This window comes from Saccostrea cucullata, unplaced genomic scaffold (genome assembly GCF_032062105.1).
Source record: "Saccostrea cucullata isolate Sc308-1 unplaced genomic scaffold, CSIRO_AGI_Scuc_v1 ctg5055, whole genome shotgun sequence".
Classification (NCBI taxonomy): Eukaryota; Metazoa; Mollusca; class Bivalvia; order Ostreida; family Ostreidae; genus Saccostrea; species Saccostrea cuccullata.
Window position 1 is genome coordinate 31,205 of NW_026930828.1, and position 7,088 is coordinate 38,292.

Here is a 7,088-nt window from a genome sequence, read left to right on the forward strand (position 1 = left end):
CAGTATGTATGGCAGCCTATGGCAAGGATTGAAGTTTCTCAAATGCAAGTCAATTAACCTCCAAGGTTAAGGTAAAAATTAATGGTACATGTATCCAAAGGAAAGTCTTGTCACAAGGAATAAACCTATGAAATATGGAAGCCCTAGTGTTTATTGTTCAGAAGTTGTGACCAAGGTTAAAGTTTTTGAAAAGTGGGTCAAACTCTAAGGTCAAGATTAAATTTCTTTGTATCCAAAGAAAGATCTTAACACAAGGAATACACCTGTACAAGCTAGGCCATACATGGGCATTATATATGTCACCTAATGTCCTGTTCACACGACGAGTTTAATTCGCAGTAAATTAATGCGAAGTAAACTAATGCAAATTAAAATAATGCGAATTAAATTGCGTTCACACTACAGTTAATGCGAAGTAAACTAATGTGAATTAAAATTCTACTTCTACGGCCAGGCGTCAGTAAGTCTATTATGACGTCATTTGCTAATCACGTCACCTTATGCAGGAGCAGATGCATTTGACATAATGTTACAATGTCTGTACAATACTTTTTGGTGTTTAACACAATTTTCCTTCGTTTTTCACCCAAAAATAGCACAAATACTTCAAGCTGACCACGGACATGTGGCATTTGACCTAATTTTGCCATTACGCATGCCTCAAAATTTAATTCGAATTAGCTTCACTTAGCGTTTACACGGAGCTAATGCGAAGTAATTTAATGCGCAGTAAACTAATTCGAATTAAACTAATTCGCATTAAATTCTCCGTGTGAACGCTAAGCGAAGCTAATTCGCAGTAAACTTACGTTTAATTCGAATTAAACTCTTCGTGTGAACAGGGCATTAGTATCATGTAACAGCTTTCCAACAATTGAATATGATTCTATTTTAAACCAGAGGCCATGAAATTCACAATTTTGAAAGAGGCACCATTGCTTATCATAACTATACACTTACATGTACATGTAGCATGCTTACTTCAGGTACATCAGAGTAACAAAGAGAAAATGCATTTCCACTGTATCAGTTGTGATCCCATCCCACAGAAACCGCTGACCCTGGGGCCACATCTTTTTAAATTTTTGGAAATTTTATAAATTTTATTTCATCATGTTGTTGATTAATACCAAAGTGCAGATTTCAAAGCATTAAATTATTTTCAGACTATGTACACCCCCCCAAGTACCTCTAACCAAGGGGCCCAGAAATTAACCATTAACAGAGCCCCAACCAATAAATAACACCAGAACCCCCAAACAAGGGGACATGAAATTCACAATTTTGGAAGAGGCAGCCTTATTCAACATAACTATGCACTTAGTTCGTTTATTTAATACTCAGGAGCAGAAAAGAAACTTTTCAAAGAAATAATTCATTTTCACTATAAATCTATAAAGCCCCATCCTAGCACTAGAACCCCTGACCCTGGGGTCATGAAATTTACAATTTTGGAAGAGGCAGCCTTATTCAACATAACTATACACTTGGTTAGTTTATTTAATACCCATAAACAGAGAATTTCAATGAATTTATGCATTTTTATTATATAATCTATTTAGCCCCACCCTAGCACTAGAACCCCTGACTCAGGGCCATGAAATTCACAATTTTGGAAGACGCAGTCATTTTCAACTCAACTATGCACTTGGTTAGTTAATTTAATGACCAGGAGCAGAAAAAAAATTAAAAGAAATAATGCATTTTCACTATATAACCTATTTAGCCCCACCCTAGTACTAGAACCCCTGACCCCGGGCCATGAATTTCACAATTTTGGTAACATACCAACAGTTTGACTGCTTGATGTCCATGAGTAAAGAAGAGGATTTTTAAAGATTGCACTAATTTTAGTGGTTTTGGCCCACCTTCCATGCCCCAAGGGGGCAGGGACTATGAAATTCACAATTTTTGTTCCCCTTTACCCATAGACTACACCGTATAATCCCTATTAACCGCCCCTGCCCCTATAAGCGCCCCTCTTTTTTCAATTATCAGAAAATAATGGCCCCTTATACAGTGATTAAAATCATCTAGAATCGAATCAAAAGTCTGCCAAAATTTGAACAAAGTGAAAATGTAACTTGTCTATTATCCAATTTCTCAAAATTCAAAATGAATCATATAGCATAAAGGGTGGATTACCTTCACCTAAAGTAAAGTCCGACATTATTTTAGTTGTTCTTTAAAATTCTTTAAAATTTTTGAAGTATAAGAATGACATTAAATAATATCAAGAGAGTAACAAAGTAACCGCCCCCTTTTAGAAATTTTCTAAGCGCCTGAGGCGGTTAATAGGAATTATACGGTAGGCCAAAATTGGTTGAAATTGGTTCATTGCTTTCAGAGAAGAAGCTGAAAATGTTCAAATGTTAACGCACGACAAACAATGACAAATGAAAACAGTTAGCAATAGTTTACTCAGGTGCCCTAAAAATATCAAAACCCTAGTGCTTATTGATGAAATAATGGCCAAGGTTAAAGTTTTTAAACAGTGGGTTAAATTCTACGGTCAAATTCAAATTTCTTGGTATCCAAAGAAAGGAGTACTAACACTAAAAAAAAAAATGATTTTCTTATTATTTCACATTTTTTTTAAATATGAGTTGGTCTTAACTCTATCTTTTGAACATGTTGAAAGTTGATTCTAAAATTTGTATAAAATAATTTTTTGGTTAACAAGAGCCCCATGGGCTTTATAGGTCACCTGAGCATCATGTAGCAACTTTCAAACCATTGAATTTGGATAAGTTTTAACATGTTTAAACCAGAGGCCATGGCATCATAATTTTGAAAGAGGCAACAGTGCTCATCATAACTATACACTAGACAGCATTGTAGCTGGTTTTAAGGGGGTATATAATTATACTCTTTGACAGGTGTATATAATTAGGTATATTTAATTGTATAATTATAACAGGAGTGTATAATAGGGATATATAATTATACTCATTGACAGGCCCAGATCATCAGATCAACCTGCACCAAAACCTTTAACCTGTTTACCACTGTTACGCTTTGGGGTCACCCATCTCTAATCGGCAACTCCTCTTATACCACCGACAGAGTAAAATTTAATGAAACTTTCACAGAATCTTTATTACATATTGCCAGTCAGGGGTGTGATTGAAATCCATCATTTTTAAAAATGATGATTTTCAGTCATTAAATTGATTTTTAATAATGATGGAAATTCATCATTTTTTAGTAAAATGATGAAAAACAGTCATTTCTATTTTGAAATTTATTTTAGAAATAGAGTTATCTCTGATATTAAAAATGACTGTTTTTCATCATTTTTTATCAAATTGTTAGGTCTGGGCGCACTTAATTATCTCATTAGTTTTACGGGGCGCACTAAATTATTTTGGTTTCAATTACTTGTCAAGATGTTTCTCTACACAAGGGTCTATGGCAGGATAGTGTACTATATCTAATTACTGTAGTAAATGGGATGGGAAAATTGACTTGAGAATGGAAATATGATGAAAAGACGTCATATTTCCATTCTCAGAAAATTGTGTACATTATATACTTAGAAGAAATGACCATTATCCATCATTTTCAAAAATGACTGATTTCAGTACCACCCCTGACTGATTGCCATTGTGACCTCCTACTTTACTTTTTGATCTGACATATATTTTGGATTTTCCAGAGCAAAACATGGATACTGCCATTATATTTATATGGGAGGCGGGGGTATTATTTAGTGAGCTCATTGCTCACAGTATCTCTAGTTTTAAATGCCTCTAGATACCTAAATCCGGAAAAGTTGTACCTAACCTACTTTGAGTTTCCTTTATTAAAATCAAGGGTGGAGACATATTAAAAATCAACACTTGAACAATCTCATGGCAGATCACCAACAGGCTTTTGCCGGATGATACTTCCTGTGCTGTTTTATCTGTTTAAAAAATCGAATGAGGTTGTAGAGTACGTTGCCTGAAGCCATAGGGATCAATTAACTAAGAAAACAGCACACTCGCATTTGAAAAATCAAGAGGCCGATGGGCTACATCGCTCACCTGAGTAACTTGGGTGATGCAGTTCTTTACCAGATTTCCCCTGACTTGTTATACCTATTGTGGCTCCCTACCCCGTTGCCCTGTCATTATTTTTATACTTTCTAATCTACACTACCCCAGGATGCTTCCACATAAGTTTCAGCTTTCCTGGCACAGTGGTTCTTGAGAAGATTTTTAAAGATTTTTCCTATATATTACTATATAAAATTTGGATTCCCTATTGTGGCCCCACCCTGCCCCCGGGGGGTCATAGTTTTGACAATTCAAAATCTACACTACCCCAGGATACCACATACCGTAAGTTTCAGCTTTCCTGGTCTAGTAGTTCTTGAGGAGAAGGCCCAGTGGTTCTTGAGATGCAGATTTTTGGAAATTTGTATATTCTTTCTATGTCTTTGTATATTCATGAATTTCAGCAGGGTTCGACATAAACTTTTTTACCTACTTGTTTATTCGGACAAGTGACTAAGACATTTACTTGTCTGAACTTCAAATTCACTTGTCCGAAAATTTTTCAATAAATTTTGATTGATATGTAATATTACCCCGGTATTGATAAAGTTAACAAACACATAAAATAAAATTTAAGCATAGGTTACATCATAGAAGCAGAGTAGTATTGATTATATCATTTCCACGCCCCATGAAAACGATATAACCAATAGTACAAGGCATCTATGATGTAAGCAACTTGTCGCATGTCTGATGATGTAAATTTCATTGAGAGTGTCAAAATTCAATCTAAAAATGTTCAGCGTGTAATGATCTTAATGCCCTGTTCACACGGAGAGTTTAATTCAAATTAAATGTAAGTTTACTGCGAATTAGCTTCGCTTAGCGTTCACACGGAGAATTTAATGCGAATTAGTTTACTTCGCATTAGTTTACTGCGCATTAAATTACTTCGCATTAGCTCCGTGTGAACGCTAAGCGAAGCTAATTCGAATTAAATTTTGGGGCATGCGTTATGGCAAAATTAAGTCAAATGCGTCATGTCGGTGGTCAGCTTTAAGTACTTGTGCTATTTTTGAGTGAAAAACTAAGAAAAAATGTGTTAATCACTGAAATATGTCCCCAGACGCTGTGACATTATGTCAAATGCATCTGCTTCTGCATAAGGTGACGTGATTTGCAAATGACGTCATAATAGCCTTCCTCACGCCTGACTGTCGAAGTAAAATTTTAATTCGCATTAGTTTACTTCGCATTAGCTGTCGTGTGAACGCAATTTAATTCGCATTAGTTTGATTCGCATTAGTTTACTTCGCATTAAAGTACTGCGAATTAAACTTGTCGTGTGAACAGGGCATAAGATTCATTTCAAGCTAGGTCTCCAACAAGTCGGATGTTCTTTGTGAATTTAACTTCGACTTTTTAACTGAGTTTGAAGATTTTGACAATTCATTTTTCATCCAGGCACTCGACAAGTATGAAATCCCAGATTCTGAAGCAAATATCAAGGAGTTTAGCGATATAAACTAAAAGTTTGGAGATTTTACCGTAACTTTCAAAATTTCGAAATGGATTTATCTTTTGAACGACTGGGAACTTTCAACCGTGTTAAATACATGTATTTTAATTTAGTTAGGCAAAAAGGCTGAAAAATAGCTTTACATGTTCATTTTTAGTAGTTATGAACTTGTGAAATAAAATCAGTTTTTTTCTCGTGACCTGATTTCCGCCTCCTGCAGTGATATATGAAGGGGCATGGAAAGTATTATCGCATATGTGATATGGGATATATCACCACAGAAAGATCAAAGAAAATCACCGCAGATATGCAACAATCTTGGTTTTCTGTCCTGACAACATGATAAATGTTAACAAGTGCACCTGTCAAGATCATACAGAATCGAAACTTTGTAACTTCCATGCCTTACCAGTAGTATGCAATTAGCGAACTATGATCCCGATGAAATGCAATGTACAGCTTCTGTCTTAAAACTACTGATTAACTTTCAACAGTTGTTCTTTATATTATTCAGAGACTCCTTTATATTACAAGGGGCCCAAGGGCCTTGAATCGCTCTTCTAATAAATTGTACAACCTATCACATGTATTTGAAGCCTCTAACCCTAAGTATCCTAAGACCCAAGTTGCATCACCTGACAAAGTTTGATGATTCTTAGCCAATTAGGACTACTTTTTGGTCTATATTCTTGGAAAACCCAAAATGCATCAACTGACAAAGTTTGGTTATTCTAAGCCAATCAATACCTAAGATACTTATATATAGCCATAAAATGTCGAAAGAAGGTCATTGTGACCTACATTTTAGTCGACATTTTTCAGAGTCCCAAGATGCATCTGCTGACCAAGTTTGATAATTCTAAGCCAATAAATACCTAAGATATTCAAAAGTAGGTCACTGTGACCTGCTTTTTGGTCGAGAATCTCAGAAAACCCAAAATGCATCAACTGACAAAGTTTGATGATTCTAAACCGATAAGTACTAGAGAGATACATAAATATAGGCATAAAATGTCAAAAGTAGGTCATCGTGACCTACATTTTGGTTGACGTTTTTTCGAGTCCCAAGATGCATCTGCTGACCAAGTTTGATAATTCTAAGCCAATAAATACCTGAGATATTCAAAAGTAGGTCACCGTGAGCTACTTTTTGGTCAACATTCCCCAAAAACCCAAGATGCATCAACTGACAAAGTATGATGATTCTAAACCGATAAGTACTAGAGATACATAAATATAACCATAAAATGTCAAAAGTAGGTCACCGTGACCTACTTTTTGGTCGACATTCTCCGAAAACCCAAGATGCATCAACTGACAAAGTTTGATGATTCTAAGCCAATAAGTACCGGAGATACTTAAATATAGCCATAAAATGTCGAAAGTAGGTCACAGTGACCTAATTTTTGGTTGTCACTCTCTGAAAACCCAAGATGTATCAACTCACAAAGTTTGATGATTCTAAGCCAATAAATACCTAAGATACTTTAATATAGCCATAAAATGTTGAAATAGGTCACCGTGACCTACATTTTGGTCGACATTTTTCAGAGTCCCAAGATGCATCTCCTGCCCAAGTTTGATGATTG